Here is a 16,923-nt window from a genome sequence, read left to right on the forward strand (position 1 = left end):
ATTTATTTATTTATTTATTTATTTATTTATTTATTATACCCTCAGGGCCAAAGGCATTATAGAGGGGAGTGGGTAATATAGATTACAAAGACCATCAATTCAATGCAGTGAATTTTGTTAGAAAATAATTTGAATATTCTCCAACATAAACGAAGGTGGTTTATTGTATCGCGAAATCGTTTATTATCTTCAATGGCTGCAATATCGGGAGCGGTTCTATTCGACAGATGTCTGGGGAAGGTATGACTGAAAAAAAGCTTTAGTATTCCATTTTTTGATGCCAACGTTGTGCCGATGATCAGTGATATGGGAGATGTATTCTGGTGCTGAAATAAACAAAAGAAAAGTGATTATGCATGATTCGACCGAACAAAATAACAATAATTATTTCTGGCTCTACGACTTATTCACCGTCAGCCCTCCGCTATTTGTCAAAAGTCTTCGGTCTGTGCGCCCACTTCGCCTATCGTTCGCGCGACGTCACAAAACCGCAAAAATTCACCACAACGCACGCTCATTAAAGATTCGTTTAACAAATCTGAATGGTTTTTTTTTTGCATAGCCGGAGACTGTCTCGTTGCAATATGAATTGAAGATAGCTGCCCACCAATCGCTCCGGCACTGGCTACTTGGAACAATCGATGAGAATGGATTTATTAGCCTACAATAAAAAAAAATGCGTGGCAGGAGGCTATTGTCGAGCCCTTTCGTCACGTACACGACATCGCTTTGCCAACTTGTCTTTGCTGAGTATCCGGTTTAGTGGCATATTTAGTCTTCCGTAGCACGCCGCCGCGGTTTTCTACCAGCCAGGAAAGCTAAGCAAAAGGAAAGCGCTCCAATCACTGACGCCTGAACTCCCCTCCTCATCCGGTTATCTACGTTCACTGCGCTAGCCCGGCCTCACGGTAACCTTCTCCAGTTTTTCGTGCTCCTCGCCCCTTGTCAGCCAATTAGATAAGAATAGCCTGTCAAGATAAGCAATGCTATACGCTTTGAAAACAAACAAAACTGACCTGCTATAACCAAGGAGAGCGTTTCATTGGCTTGTTCAAACAGCGCAGTGGGTCACAACCTGATGCTTCTGTCGGCGGTTGCGTAAATTTGACGTCAGGAGTTCGAAATAAAAACATATTGGAGTAGTGTTACGTTACAAGAATACTGGTTTCATGTTTTCTTTTTGTTGTTGTTGCTACCGCTGCCTTCATTATATTACTTTGAATGAGCGGTCGGCTGTTTGCGCTTCCGTTGACTTCATTGAAATTGTAAGTAGGACAACCACACACATGATTAGTACCTAAAATGTTGTTTTCGCAACCATGCATACCCATTTGAGTTGAGTGCTAGTTAAAATACAGCCCTCGACGAACTATGCGTGAAAGAACGATCCGGTGACCGTCACATATTTTGCACGAATTTATAGTTCCGCAAAGTCTCTTTTTTTTTCTTAGGCAGTTAAAGACTTTAAGGTAGAATTTCAGAGTCCATATGACATGTTTTTCACCAGGCTCCAGAGGAACATATATTTCGCTGCGTTGCACAACGTAAAGACGATGAGGCTCTCAGCTTATCATGCTGTATTTGTTGGGGACCCCGCATGATAGGGCGTTTTCCGCATCCCATGACGGCGAGGAATAATTACCGACCGTACGAAGCGGTACCGAAGTAGAAAGTAAAAGTAATCCACATGGATAATGTAAAAATTGTCATTTATAGAATAGATGGATAGGAACTTTATTGTAATGGAAAATATTTGAAGGAGAGGTGGTCGGAGCCTCTCAGTCCAGGGCCCCACTGGCCTCTGCCGCCTGCCAGACCTGGCTAATTAAGGACTTTTGTTCTGCCAGGTCGGAGCGGGCGAGCGGTGCCCCCCACTGCTCCATTGTGTTACTGGTATTTAGTGTATTTAGGGTGTTTAGTGCACTCCCAGGTTATATGTATTAAGGTAGGTATGCCACCGCACCAAGAACAGTTGGCCCTATAACGAGTGGGATACATGGCGTTTAGCAATTTTAAATGGGGGATTACCCCGATCTGTGTTTTACGCTAAACTATCTATCTAGAGAAATGCAATCGGACGTGCATGTGAAATGGCGCCACTCATTAAATGGAATCTTGCAAGAAAGAAAGCGCTGACCGATAAAAATGGAGCGCAGTGGCGATCACTAAAACTTTGTCACTTGCATCCCACGTCATTAAGCGGCGCGGTCCAATTATACGATCTTTCTTTTCGTCAGATTTCTTCCTTCCTGCTTTCGTTCTTCTTGTTCTTGCTTCTTCTTCAAGTAAATAAGTGTTTATTTTTTTATGTGTGTGAAATATCTGGCCCTTCGGTAGCCTGTTTTTCCGGCCTCAGATAATTTATCAAACAACAACAAATAAACACTCAAACCGCATGCGCGCAAGGGCACACCGGCAAAAGTCAATTCCTGAGGAATTTTCACGGAATATGCCAATGTTCATGCGACACACTGACCGCGTTTCATTTGTGGCCGTCTGTATGTTGACATCTTCCATGAACGGTCTCAAAAGAGAAACACTACCCAGGCTAGCAGAGAGAAGGAATAAATTGCGCAGAAGCATCTCAACGGGGCGTAACGAAGTGGCGAATGCCAATTTAATAAAACCCAGCATACCACAAGCTGGAATGAAGACAAATAACCGAGACGCCTAACTTATTATCTGTGCCTGGACATCTGCTAATGCAATTACTGAACCAATAATAGACTAACTTCTCAGGTGGCGGATGACCCAGTATTCCGCAAGATCAGGCGGCATTTATCATAGCCTAACAAGAATCGTAGAAATAGGTCCTTAAAGTAAGTATTACAGGAATCGTAGACAGCCGCCGCTGGCCAGGAAGTGCCATTGGTGGCTACTGAGCCCAGGCGGCAAGCAATACCGCGGGATTAATGACCACGCTGATTCGGTGCTCGCCCGTATCGACGCATTTATGGACCTTCTTGAAGTACACCATCACAAGTTAGGGTCTAGGGTAATCCGCGTGCCACCAATGGAGCTTTCGCGATGCGTCAAAGCAAGGGGCAAGTTTTATTTATGCTAGCCGACAATCAAATGGCTGATTGAACGGAACGAGGGCCCGTTACCGAGTGTACACGCATGTGTCTTAGCTGCAGTCAAACCAAGGACAGCCAGAAGGCGCTGCGGGACCTCATATTTCAGGTAGCATTCTTGAAAGTATTGAATGAAGGCTCCCTGTTTCATTTAAGCTACCGCATCTTCCAGCGGTCAAACTCCACCCTAACCTAATGGTACATTCGACAAGTCGCTTTCGAGCACTCAAGAGGGCTCCGATGGAGCGCTTTACATTGTGCAAGTTGAAATCTAGTGCTCAGAACGCATTGGCCTGGTTTCTTCAAAACACCGCGTTCCAGCTCAGTGCGCTCGGAGGCGCTCTCACCTCAGAGGTGAAAGTGTGACCAAAGTCCGACATAATTCTGATCTCAGCAGCTCAATGTTTGGCTCACGCAGACCTCCCACGTATCCAATCTCGAGAAACTTCCGCATCGCTTTAAGCCGACTCATAAGGTGGTAGGAGCCAGTCGAATGTGCCATTAATTGAAGTCAGTTTCCTGCCTTTGAAAACAGTGATGACAGCATGCCCTCAGCAGTTGATGGCATCTTTTGAAGCGAGGCGAAACGGCGCTTGGTCTGCCTGCGGGTCGCTCGTTTTCAACATCTGGGATAGGTGACAATACGGGAGCCGAGCAGCATGTTCGGGATGTCGACTAGGTTTGGGGCCCGGGGGCACTCAGAGGACCTTCTGCTGACGCCGTACCCCTTCGCCCTCGCCACGTCATCCGAAAGCACCAGCACGCAAGTGTCCATCCAGAACTGTGCCGTACTCTAAGAAGGCCTCGCCGGAGGCTATTTGCTGTATCGCTTCCTGGTTCCCTGGAAATGGGGCCGAGAGTAAAAAAAAATATTTTAGTCAAGATAAGAACCGTGCTTTTATGTTCCGTGAATTCACGAGAACACGCGCCCAGCTTGCAGTGAACGCGACACTCTTGTCATCAAGATTTATCTCTGAGAATTTCAGCTCGTACGACGCAGCATTAATTGTACCTGCACTGCTAATTTTTATGAGTCAAAGCAGTTATGATGTCAAACCTGATATCACGACTCACAGTTCATGTCTCCCCCAGGCTGGGGCATTCACCGTAACTTTACATTTAGCGTGACGTTGTTCCCGTCCCCTCAAATCGTAACACGGCAGGCGGCACAACTATCCTTGAATTAAGGTCTTCGATTTCACCGCTGCGACGCGTACGACTGCGACAGAAAACTTTACATTCACGGATTGTAGCATGCCAGGCTTCAAATGTATCACAGCTTTTCAAAATTGAATTACTTTTCAACTTCTAGTTTTAATTTCTTATGCGCGTCTGCCGGCTACCTCTTCCGGCAGGAATGTCCATATATAATCTACCAAGGCGCACGTTTTAGAAGTATCTCTGCATTCCACTGACGGACGAAAATAGAAACGAAAAACGCGGTGGAAGTAGTCACTTGCCAAGTATATGCATAAACGTCGAGCACTTGATGCACCTCAAATCTTATTGACCTCGCAGAGACGGACACAGAGAGAAAGAAAAATCCGGGGTCTATCAATTTCCCACCAGGGAGAGAAGAATGAGTTCGCCTTTCGAGCCAATGTGGCGACGCTCAAATCTCTCGCATTATAGCGTTGCCGCTATTGTGCGCTTCCCATGTGAAGGAAGAAAACTTCGAACTTTTCACTCCTTGAATGCTACGCTTCATTTTCCTTCATTCCGTCTTTCCACCCTGTTCTTGGATTCAGCAGTGCATGACTACGAGCACATAAAGAGTGTTTCTGCGTCGCAGCCTATAATGCTTACTTTACGCAGCAACGCCTGTTACGTTGTGACGTTTCTTCAGAACAGTGGCTTCGGAACCCACCCAGGAATCTTTATTTCGGTTCGGAGAAGGGATGCGGCGAAATCTGAAAGAAAAAAAAAACGTGAGTCTAGGCTATACGCCCTAGATAACAGTTTCTTTTTATTGCCTCCTGCTTTCATTTAATTTTTTTCTTCCGATCTTTACCGTATATTGTTTGCTCAACGGCTTCAACGAATTCGAATTCCGCGACTTTTCTTGGCGATCACACGCAGACAAGGCCGGGAACCGGGGCACAATGAAGTTTCGTGCAGGCTTGATTTATTTCTTTTCTTTTGTGTAAGGAGCATGGGAGCTAAGAGGAGGAGGGAGGGACCGTAGAATAGTGAGGCGCTCTTTCAAACGGTTATTAGGGAAGCAACAAGCATAGTAGAAAATTGCATGGCAGGCAGCAGATTTAACTAGTTCCTGAAAGTGCCATATGAGAAAGAACACCTAACATTCAAACTATTGGAACACTGCTTGTGCCATTCTTCCAGTAATGCTGTCTGTCCAGTGTAATATTGGGCCCCGTTTCCTGCGCACCCAAATCGTCCCCCACCCCCTTCTCAGCAGCAGCAAAATTGCTAATGCAAATGTTGAAGCTACTATTCAACGGCTGTTGGGGCAACAACATTCCGCGTCCCATCCCTAACAGCCGCACCCCTAAGCAGGGGGCAAGTCTGCTTTTCTGTTACATATGTTACCTATATTCATAATATCTTGAGGATGACCTACACTACCGACGCTCAGCGAAGAAGCTGTCAGTGACGGCCAAGTGACCGCTTTCCCATCCCCTGGTCTCCCCGCTTCTGCCAAGTACTTCCAGCGACCCTGCATTTGTTCTTGTCACCTGTGGGTACTTTACATCCGTGCATATTCATTTTGGTGTTATCTGAGCCTCCGGGAAATCGCTTCCCGGCATCATTATCGAGAGCATCAGAATTGTTTGGGCATTTCGTTCGCGTTGTGTTTGACTTTGAGAACAGTTCCGCAGTGCTTGTTAGCCGGCTGTTCATTTCCTCCCGTTCTCGGCGGCTATTAGCAAAGAACAATCTCCTGCCACGCCAAGCATTCCTGCAATGCTCTGAACTGGCGAGAGTTCCCGCCACTACGTCGTTCCTGACGTTAATACCATTTCTGGGGGAGACTGCTGCGAAAAACGAATGTTCCACGCATGCCCCTGCGTGGTGCCGCAGAGCAATGTGAGTTACCAGTGTGGAGATGATGTGTGGTCTGTGTCAATAAACATTGTGCCGCGTTGTACTAGCAACTCAGAATGTTCGACTGAACACTTCAGGAGTCGAATGGACTGGTTCTTGCAGTGACCGTGGCGGTTCGTGAACCACTGTTGCAGTTTGCGCTCGACCCATGCTGTTGTATATTTGAACGTGATCTGATGTTTCTTCGTTATGGAGGGAGGGGGGGAGGGGGGCGAAAAGCCTTATATGCCCCGTGAAACGGAAAACCCGGCGAGCGTCCGGCGTTAACGTCGGATTGCAATAAAAGCCACACGACCAAGTCACGACGTCACATGACGAGTCATGACGTCACGTTTCCGGAGGTAGACCTGCTGCCGCTCGCACTGCGAAATCCCACGGTGAACAGCCACGGCGTCGGACGCACACTGTAGCCCACTTTCAAAATTGAATGAAGGTGGATTAAAGTGCATTAAGGTGGAGTAAGATTGGTAAAAATTAGTGCAAGGTGGATTAAGGTTGATTAAGGTTGGGACAAATAAGAGCAAGCTGGATTAAGGTAGATTAATGTTGGTACAATTTAGAGCAAGTTGGATTAAGGTGGATTTAGGTAGAATTTTATTTTAAGGTGAGAACTTAAACAAGTCCTAATGCTTTCTCATTCAAATCACGTAAGGATATTTGAGTGACTGACAATTTTTCCCAATGGTCCCGAGAGGTCCTTGAGAGGACAAAGAAAAAAAGGAAGCTGCGTAAGCAGCTTGACGAGCACATCGGCCCGTGTTACATAGGTAGCTGTGGGTAACATATCCTAATAACAGCGTAAAATGATAGCAAGAAATGGCTTCGAGACGTTCTGTGTCACACGCAAACAACAATACAACAGCAACAGAAAAGCAATCTGCACCGCCGCACCAAGTTGTGTAGGAAAGGTGAACACAAGCTGGCAAAAGTGCAGAGCGTTTTATCGGAGCAGTTAGCTCTAGAGAAACGAGATGGCGCTTTCAGCGGCGCGCCGCAGGTTGCCTCAGCGAAAGCACACGAGTGCCAAACCGTTACCGCTTCTGCCCTGTTACTGTGCCGTCAGTTGTCGGAAATTCAACTGGGCGTTCGCTAACCCGCTGTTCTTCACTCATGCTGCAAAATGTGGAGCTATATAGGGAAGATGTGGGCAGCAGTTGGCTGCAAAATATAGTGACTGGCACATTAAGGAATGGAATGAATCTGTGGGGGTAAGTTCACGGGCCGTTGCTGCATAACGACTGCTTGTGTCGCCGGCCCTTCGGAATTTATGGCTTTCCTCGAGAATAAAATAAAAAAAAAACGTGACTGATCCGTCAGCGTTGTATCGCAAACCTCTAAAGAAAGGGCTTCAACCTCGGAGCATTGACAAGAATTAGTACCGCGCGTTACAAGGTGACAAAGGGAGTAGTGCCAATTCAAGGCATAGTGAGTTTCTCGCACGTTATTTGGACACATCCACCCCAGCTCAGGCGCGAACTTAAGCTCACTCTATCGCCAACATATCACAAACAAGTAAATGGGCCCACTCTTGAATCAATGCACCGAAGCATGGGTGACGGCAACAACATACGAATGTTCAAAGCTGAACATTTCGAGCTGAACATAAGCGAGCGATTAGCGATGATACGTCTTTGCCTCCAAGCTACTAAAAAGAACAGAACATCTAAGTTACAAAGCTGGTGCGTAGCAAGAACAAATATATCGCAACTGAGCACACTCGCGATCCATTAGGCAGAAAATAAACATTCCGATAGTGACCGAGCCGAGGACCGTTAATGAGTCGGAAACATCGCAAGCCGCTGGTTTATACTTTTGCCAAATATAGAACGAAGAACGAAACACACTGATCCTAATTTAATTCATAAGCGGCAAGTATGGACAGCTTGGAATATATTTCAAGCACCGCTTTTAGTACAAGCAATGTACTACTCGCGCTGTTTGGACAAGGCGTATTGAGCTACGAAATTGCTTACATGTCCTCTGAAGCCGTGACCAAATCTTCGTGTAGTCCACCCAGTCTCTGTCTATGATATCCGCCAAAACAGAGATTTTCTGAGCCACACCGGCGTCCTGCATATCCATTGTAAACACGGAGACAACTGAGGCAAGGAATGGACTCGTCACCACGTGGTCAAACATGGCGCCGTTCAGGGAATCGCCGTGAAAAGGCTCTATAAGTGTGTTGCTGGTTTACGTAAACAAAAAAAAAAAAAGACACGGAAAAAACAACATAATTTATCAATCACGAAATGACAGCTTGTGTAGTTCGGACAAGGATATGCTGTGCACTAAATTAAGTGTATGCAAGTAATCCAGCATGCATAATGAAATGTCCGACAGAATTTGGCAACCACTAGACGTTGTATACGTTGAAACATAGCCTTTTTTCGTACTTCTGCTATTATGCACGAGTGCATTCAAACGTATAGATTGACCAGATTCAATCCTATAATTAGTAGACACTTACTTCTTAATAAGAATCCACAAGCCAGCCGTGATAGAGTTAAACATATTTAATGACGGTATGATTTCCAAGAAATGGATACATGTGCTCTCTGTAGCGACGATTATTAACTACTCTTCATTGTTTTTTTCTTCTGCAGAAGATAAATTTTATTTTTGTTTGCAATGGTAGTTATTCCCAATACTTGATGGGCATAACTTAAATAAGGCATTCAAATAGTGTTATATTGTAGAGTCTTAGCTTCAATATTCAACAACTATTTTATTCTGATTGATGATGTCTATAAGTTAAGATAGGTTATTTAACACTGCAGTGATACGGGCTTCCCAGTAATAGCAACTGTTGAACTGTTGCCCCGCACGAGTAGAACATAAAGTATTTCGCAAGTCCTGTCCTGAAGCATATCTGATAAAATGTAACCATTATAAACAGATTCGGGTATCTGATAAATTGCGAAGCACGTGACGCGCTTTCAGTTTCGCTTTTGCATAACGTTTAATTTCAACGCATTGTGCCGAATTCGGCAAGAGTCATAGCTTCTTAAGGTAACTTTTCTTACTTGCACTTGCCCGTCGCACAAGAACGCATTTTCTGTCGTAACAGGTGAACCGGATAGACAACAGCGCCTCGTGTGGCTATGACGGAACGCCGAGCGTGGTACTAAACGAAGCGTGAGTTCGAGAAAGTCAATTTCACTGAACGCTGCCTTCTGGCGCAACATGACATTGATTGAGATAACAAGAAGAAGAAAGGAACCGAGAGAAGCAGAAGGAGGTTAGAAACGACGTTCTGGCATCGTCTTCGTTATTTAGAGTCTTACAACGGGCTTCTGCTGACAGTGTTGCCTTGGCTTCCAAGCACAGGCAGGAGGAAGGTAGAAATCTCGGGCCTTCTGTTGACAGAAATCATTTTCAGTTGCTGAGTCAAGTTAAATCTCTCGGTGCGCAAGAGGTGAAAGGCAGGCACTGAAGAGCAGCGCGGAGAGAAAGGTCGGGGATGTGAGCTTTGTTTTGACAGGGTCGGAGCTTAATATAGACGCCGGGATTGAGAGCTCGCGAACTAGACAAAGGGAAGTGTCAACAGTTGTCGCCAGGGAGCAGCTGCCCAGTATTGAAGTTAAAAGAAGGGATGCGATGACCGGTGACACGAAAAAGAGAAAGCTGGTGCACGAACATGAGACCGAAGCACTGCTTAACCTGCGAAGCTTAAAGAAGAGAAAGACTATATTCATGCATGACAGCTTAGCTTTTGCTCGCGTATAGATTAACTTAATTCGTACTACGCGCTTTCCGTGTACACAAATAGGAGAGACTTACACGAATCAGAGCCTTGAGAAACCTTGCTTTATTGCGTAAGTCTGTCGGAATACGTCATCGTTCCTCACGGGCACTTTCAACAGGGGCACTTTCACGCACTACTTCTTGGCTTAATGTGCTGTCGCACCATTTGCAAGCTTTCCTCCAAATCTGGCCGCTTTTTTTCTTGCTTTTTTTTTTCTTATGGTCTGATTTTCAAAGCACACCCTTACCGTGCCTCCGTCGTAATCCGGCACTCTCGCTGCTCTACGTGTTCCGTTATTCCCACCGCTGCAGCCGTATGCGGTCAGCACTTTGTCGCGATGCCGCAGACACCGCGCGGCGCGTTTTCTCCAAATCTGATCAGGGCCTCATTTTCTGCTTGTTAGTCGCCGCCGTTCACGTGTGCTTCTGCAGAGTGCGGCACACATCTCGCTTGATGAGCGCTACGGACGACTACGACGCTTTGCCTACCTTGTTAGCTCCGTTCCTTACCAGTGGTCTGACGGCCCGAGATAATCACGTCTCCGCGTCAGCAAGAAGCGCCCTTCTCCGCCTTATACCCGCCCCCGCATCACCCCTCCCCCGCCTTCCTCTACCGTCGCTCACGTTCGCAGCCTAGAACAGACCTGGGCCAGGTAAGCGCGCGCCGTTATTCCATACAGCCGCCATTTGGTGCCCAGTATAACATTATCTCGGGCTACGGGCTAGGCTTTGTACGATTTGCACCTGCCATGGATAACCTGCCAGTGCCCCCAGAAGTTCCAGTGAAAACTGAAACACGCATACCAATAAAGCAAATAAACTAAGCACTGTATGCGCAGTTACGTCTGTCAGTGCCTAAGGCGTTACTGGCGTTTTGCAACATTATGGAAGTGTAGCAAAAGCTACGATTGGTGTCTGACAATCAGGACATCAATCGTGTGCATCGCAAGTATCCCTGTCCCACCAGTCCTTCCACGTCGCAGCGTTCTGTGCTCATTCCAAGAGCACACTTTCATGTTACACTCCATTGCCAAGTTTATTTAAAACACACAGTTGAACATCGCACACTGCAATGCGGACGCATTAAAGCAAATGCATAGCGCATCTAGAGCGCGCCGCGCATTAGTCGAACGCATGTCTGAATGCGACGCCGTTTACTGCTGAGCAGCATCAGCAGCAGCAGCAGACCACTTTGATCGCAGTATACTTGAGTTCATGACGGGCGCTATGCTCAGAACACTCACTTCGGTATTTTGAGCTGTAATGTTGGGCCACTTAGGTAACATTGTGTCGTCTTGGACGAATATAATGGAGTGCGGCGAACGAGTCTGATCCCCAACAAATGGAAATCATCTGTGGTTATACCTGTTTCAAAGTCCGGGCGTCCTGCAAAACACCTCAAGTCATACCTGCCAATATCACTAGCATCTAATGTTATCAAGCTGATGGAGCGAATGTTACTGTTCCGTATAGATAGCAGATTACAGTAACTTAATTTCTTTGCTGATGTCATGAGCGGCTTTCGTCGCCATCGTTCAGCCCTCGACAGCATTGCAGACGTTGTATCATCGCTTGAAGGAGGAGGAGGAGAAATATGCATAAAGACAGCGAGGTTAGCCAGTTCTCAGGCCAGCTGGCTACCCTGTGCTGGGGAAAGAGGGTAAGGGGAATAAAAGATAATAGAAAAGAGGTGTCCCAAAAATCTGCTAGAGAAAACAAGCCACTATGCATATATACTATTTATTGTTATACAGGAAGCATTCGATTTTGTACCACATAGAGCGATTGTTCTCGCACTTATGACTGCGGGAATTTCAGGTCGTTTGCTTCGTTTTGTGAGCCATTTTCTATCGGAGCGCAAAATGAAAGCGCGCGTTGAAGGAGCAACAAGTAAATTTAGCAGTATTCAGTGTGGTGTCCCGCAAGGCAGCGTCCTATCACCGTTTCTGTTCAACAGCGTACTTGCTAGACTTCCAAGCCGATTGCCTGAAGAACGTGACTTTCCAATAGGCATAGCAACTTATGATGATGACATCCTAGTATGGATCAGTGGCCCTTCGGATCATGATGCACGTCTTCGTGTAATCTTGCAGAGAGCTCTGAATCTCACAACAGAGTACATGGATGAAGTTGATTTTGCAGATTTCACCCGCTTACTCAGCCGCAATTGCGTATCGTCCTAGACAACGTGTTCGTCGAACCTTGAGCCGGCTATACCTCGGAGATACACCGATAGATTGGATACAGCAACACCACTACCTGGGCGTAGTTATCGATGATGGCCTGTCACGGCGCCCGACCTTCATCTCTTTGCGGCGCAAATCGCTGTCCCTACTCAGATATGTGGCCGCCTTGACTGCTAAGGGCTATGGTTGGGACCAGATGACAGCACTACAGGTATATCAATCATCTGTATTTTCTGGCATGATGAATGCCTTTTGAGTGTTTAACGCGCCGCCTAGTTTGATGTCTCAATTGGAACGAGACCATCGTGTTGCCCGCCGAGTCATTCTTGGCTCACCTCGTGAGGCGCAGTCTGTTCTATTACTCACTGAACCCCACCAGCTGCCCCTGAGGCTACAAGCGGACCAGATAGTGTCACATCATGTAGAGCGCCTGCACCGAACATCAGATCGACAAGCACTTATTAACCGGCTGATTCAGCGACCGCGTGGCGAAAATAGCGGCATTGTTCATTGTCATTGCTAGTAGTTCAGAAGACACTACTTCACTGACAACTTGGACGGAACACAACAACTAATTCCCCTTCCCTATTCATCTTTCGATTCCCTAGATGCAAAAAAATTCTGACCAGCCTGTTTCGGCACTATGCCCAGTTGGCCCAGCTGCACTTATCTGAAAAATATGGAGACCATATTAAAGTATGCACGGGCGCATCGGTAAGCGGCGATGCTCAAGGCGCTCAGCAGCTTTCTCCTGCCTTTCGACTGACATAAGAAGGGTGTTTCGAACATCTCATCCATCCTCATCAACAACTGCGGAGCTGACAGCGATTGAAGTTGCTCTGAACTACGTACAGGAAGGAATAAGCACATCTAAGGTCGTCATCCTTAAAGACTCCCGCGCTGAGCTTAGCAGGCTGTTGAGAAAAGATGCCAATAGCCCAATTCTACGCAGCATAATAGGGTCCGCCGAGAAAAAATACTTTCCGTCGGGTGTCCCTCGTTGCCCAGTAGATACCTTCGCACGTGGGTATTGCTGTAAATGAAGAGGATGATCGCCTCGCCTCAACTTGTGCTCACAACAAGAATGACTGCCCAGAAATTTCTAGTACGATTGACAACGCCCGTGTGCTAATCAGCCGATACCTCCAAAAGCAGCGCCCAGACCACCGTGTTACAAACGGCTCGTTCCCTCCCCGTGTTCATGGTTGTGGCTTGCCTCATAGTGTTAGAGCAGTGTTAGTGAAATTAAGAGCTGGCTCTGTGTTGGTGCGCGAACGCTTGTACCGTCAAGGACGTGTGGACAGGCCGTCGTGTACGTCCTGTGGCTCCTGTGAGTCACACAACGTGCACTGCTAATTAAGGAATATGGACTGATTCGCCTCAAGTGTACGACCCTTGACAATTTCCTGTTTCCGAGAGGGAGTGCTGCTGAACTCGACCAGGCCCATAGAGCCTTGCTAACTTTCGTGCAGAAAACTGATTTGGCTTCCGGTTTATAGACATGCTTTCCATATTCATACTTTATTTTTTCAGTGTCTGCCATTTCTTTATTTCCGATTGTCATTCCTATTTCTTTGTCTCCCATCTTCTTCTCTTGTTCCTCTTTCATTCCCTTCTCTCGAAAGAGTAGGCAGGCGTTGTGCACATGCCCCTCTCGGTGGCAGTTGTCATCTTGTTCCCTCCCTGTTTCCTTTATGTGTTTGTATGTTTCCATATAATAATAATAATAATAATAATAATAATAATAATAATAATAATAATAATAATAATAATAATAATAATAATAATAATAATAATAATAATAATAATAATAATAATAATAATACTTAGTAGCACGTTATGATTATGTTACGCTCGGTCTACAACAATTAAGTTTTGTCACTCTCCGTTCAATGCTTTGGGAAAACTGGTGCTTTCGGGTGCCTTCGTACTACTATTTAGGGGGATTCAACGTCACATTCATTAGACCGTTACAGCCTTCAGATGCGCTATGAGGACGAGCGGAACGCTGCTGCCCGTGGCGACGGCATGAAGGCGCTGAACAACACTGGAATACGACGACGAGAAATGACAGCATGACGGCTGACATGTCTCACGCGTCACCGGCTTAGTAGTCGAATCCTCGATGGGGAGTCTCTTTTTTCTTTTTTGCACGCTATGGTGAGACCTGCTATTGCCAATAAAACTGGAGGAAGTACTCTCAGCAGCTTTTTCAAAAAAAAAAAAGACGAAGAAAAGCACACTTTAGCGCTCTCTTAAGACGATATCGGTTTCCAAAATACGACCATAAAAATTGCAACTCTAAATTATGTATGACCGTCAGCCGCTGTATATGTTATCTCTGTCTTTTAAACACGATACGATGGCATCGGTCTTGTGCCTCCAACTCATCTCTGTGCGAATTTGCATGACGAGCGCGCACCTCTCTATCACGTATACCCCATAGCTAAGCTCCATCGCCGTCATGCCGCCATCTGCCCGCGCGGTGCAACTAGCATAATATAGAACGCAGACTTTCTGTCACCTAAAGGCTGCCACCTTGGTACGGCTCCATCCGGCGCGAGGACGAAATTCGCCGTGTTTGTGATCCACTCAAGCTTGCCGACTGGAGCGGACGACACTTCACTCGGAGTTACGGCAGATGCCAGTTGCCAAGAAGCTCGCGCTCGCGTCTACGCTCGGACCCGCACTCCGGAAACTCGTTTCGACGTCCTTCATACTTTCTCGCGAGCCCCGCCCGCACATGTCAATGCGCGTGGATTTGTAGAGGAAGCGGGGAGCACTCACGGTCCGTTTTATTGCTGTTTCGAACTCCACTCTCCTGCAGTGGGCCTCGCCTGCAGTTCTTAGCGCGTCTTTGTGCACCCGAGTCTCCATAGGAAGCGTTCCTTATAGTTTCGTACTGACGACCAGCTTAGCAGAACCGACGCACTGTTCCCCTTTGTACTTTTCCGCAGCGAGCTTACTTGGTGCGATGAATGTAGACGGCCGCCCCGCTGATCTTGCCCTGCGCATAACGACAACGAAGACGAAGCGCTCCGAACGTGAAATACGGATGGTTCTTTAACAGCCGAAGAGGGTGACATTGCAACAACATGGCTTATGCGTTACAATCGGTTGTACTCACACAGGTACACATCTCGATATTGCAGCATAAACCACTGCGCACGCCCCCCAAGTCATCACAGTTGTCTGGCTACTTCAATTTCAAAATGGCTTTCCAAGGAAATTATGAGCACTGCTTGGCTACCTTTGGTTGAACACAGTAAGCTTCGATAAGGAAATCGTTATCACTTCTTTATATATAAGTGTAGAGTTGATGATTACATGTGTGACTGCTCGTATATAAATTGCGATACTCAAATCACTGTCACGACAAAACATGATCAAAATAGAAAGAAAGAAACAAAGAAAGAAAGAAAGAAATGCAAAGAGGGACAACGTCAGAACTGCTCTGAAGTGTCATCAAACTTTCTCTTACAGCCGCAGATTGCAGCGGTCGCCACCTATAGATGCCATCGCGGCGACAACTACAAAATAAGAAGGAACCAGTAACAGTTACTCCAAACCACTAGCGTTCTACTATGTTATACTTTTGCTCTTTCTGTCGGTGTGTGCGTTAATGTGCTTCCGTTTAATTAAAGCAGCGTCATCTGTTGAGCGCTAAAGAAACGAAATGACACATACCTCTAGTGCCTGGTTGTTGCTGTTTTCTTTTTCTGGCCTTGTATGCTACTAACTTCTTGTAATGAAAGGCATTCCTCCTATATGTTTTTCCTTTCTTTCTTCTTCTTTTTTTTTGCAGGGGGGTAAAGGGGGCGGGCCAGGAAATGGGGGAGGGGAGCTGTTCACCGGAAGGTTACAGAAGTGTCGCAGGGTCTTGTTTCATCATTCGAAGCTGGCGTGTGGTTCGGCGACAGCAATTTGCCGATAGCAATTTACCCGGTCGTTACTCAGATGCGCGGAGTTTATGTTTTGCGACTGCGCCTTTTCCCCGAAGTCGTGCACCACAGACCCGAGAGCTTGATGAAAAATATTGACTCGGCGGTTGCAGCCATTTTTCTCGCCCTCGGGTAAGTGTTCGTTGCGCTGCAACTCTGTTGTGCCGGAGTGTCGTGTTTCGCAGAACCGACCACGAGTCTCTTCAGTGCAGTGTTTGGAAGCTTGTTAAAGCGGGCACTTGTTATTATTCTGAAAAGTTCATCGAGTATGCAAGCTCAGCATGAAGTATGAACCAACCTTTTCTCGGGCAGATTTTTTTTTCTGCGTGATTAGCGTCGCGTTTTAAATAATATTATGTAATAGGGCAATGCTGCAAGAAGTGTGACCGTCGTTGTTTCGTTGACGCAGAAAATAACTTTTTCAGAGAATGGTCAACTACTTGGCTGGTGGTAATGGGGATGCTGGTTGCTACAGGTTGTATTCCCAGGCTTGTTGACGGGGTTGGTTGTGTGATGAGAGTGTAAGACAGAACACAGCCAATAATAGTATGTACACTTATGTACTATAGAGCCACTTATACGTATACTGTGAGGCACTTATATAATGTGGGAAGGCTACAGAAAAGATAGCAGTTTCGCGCATGCTCTAACAAAAACCATTCACAAAAGACAATATTTTTTTCTTTCTTTCTTTTTCTTTAGATGCTCGTAGCTCAGGGAGAGAGAGAGAAAGGTCATAAGGGAAATGCAGGGAGGTTAACCAGGCTGAGCCCGGTAGGCTACTCTGCAATGGGGAAGGGAGAAAGGGGATTGAAAGAGGAGAAGGAAGAGAGAAGTTCATACATTGCACCATTACACAGACAAGCGTTCATCGCTTAGTTAGTCGCAGGCAATCATACAGGCTTGTTCATT

At 46.3% G+C, this 16,923-nt stretch overlaps 1 long non-coding RNA gene across 1 annotated transcript in view; it reads right to left on the reverse strand.

Annotated features, from left to right (window-relative positions):
• Positions 1-1,734: 1,734 nt before the first annotated feature.
• The window catches only part of LOC142577771 (uncharacterized), an 85,574-nt gene continuing 70,385 nt past the window's right edge, over positions 1,735-16,923 (reverse strand). The window contains exons 2-4 of the long non-coding RNA XR_012827061.1: positions 8,114-8,210; positions 4,881-4,984; positions 1,735-3,915 (exon numbers count right to left, since the gene is read on the reverse strand). This is a non-coding gene — a long non-coding RNA (uncharacterized LOC142577771). The remainder of the gene's footprint in view (positions 3,916-4,880; positions 4,985-8,113; positions 8,211-16,923) is intronic.

Source organism: Dermacentor variabilis, chromosome 4 (assembly GCF_050947875.1).
Source record: "Dermacentor variabilis isolate Ectoservices chromosome 4, ASM5094787v1, whole genome shotgun sequence".
NCBI lineage: Eukaryota > Metazoa > Arthropoda > Arachnida > Ixodida > Ixodidae > Dermacentor > Dermacentor variabilis.